We start from the raw sequence: 664 nt of genomic DNA, 5'->3' as shown, positions 1-664 counted from the left end.
CAATCCCCACAAAAAAAAACAACACACACATGCAAAAAAACACCCAGCTGAACAATCCTGGACTCATCCCTGCCTAGTACTGGTCAGACATTGTTCCCTGACCATCATCATATTACCACACCACAGAGCTACAACTGCAAAATCAATCACACATAATGTGGAGTTGTACTCTACCTGACACAATTCAATGGAGCTTAGATGATGACGGACTATCAGCCTTAATAGAACGAAGTTTACAGTTACAACTTCCCCCAAACATCATATTATAAAGATTCAAAAGGCCTACTATCCTGTTAATCACCCAGAGAGTTCCTCTTAGACATAGAACAGTAACAAATATGTCATTATCCTTCATTCCCTGATTCAGAACTCCCGACAGTTTTCACCAAAATCACACTTTAAAAAAAAGGTTCTCAACCTTCTTGATGGAAGAGTTAAGTACTTCAGTGCATCCAAAATTTTGTGTAGATAAGTTCATCCTGTTGTGTCCAGGGCTTGGTACTCTAACATTGGGAGTTACTGATATCTTCTTATATAATATAGCTTAAGCTGTTGTCCTATCTGAGTAACTAGTTTTCTTGTCCTACTTGTAAATTCTCTTCGTCTTGCTTCATTACAGCAAAAGGACTTGCGCAGAGAACGAAGCCATTATGGGCACATTTCA

General features: G+C 38.9%; 1 protein-coding gene across 2 annotated transcripts in view; it reads right to left on the bottom strand.

Moving 5' to 3' along the window:
* LOC109836433 overlaps positions 1 to 664 on the bottom strand; it is a 42,095-nt gene that overhangs the window by 16,179 nt on the left and 25,252 nt on the right. The gene's annotated exons all lie outside the window — the stretch shown is intronic.

Source organism: Asparagus officinalis, chromosome 4, assembly GCF_001876935.1.
Source record: "Asparagus officinalis chromosome 4, Aspof.V1, whole genome shotgun sequence".
Classification (NCBI taxonomy): Eukaryota; Viridiplantae; Streptophyta; class Magnoliopsida; order Asparagales; family Asparagaceae; genus Asparagus; species Asparagus officinalis.
The sequence above is the reverse complement of the archived record's forward strand: the minus strand, read 5'-3'. Positions and strand labels throughout refer to the sequence as shown.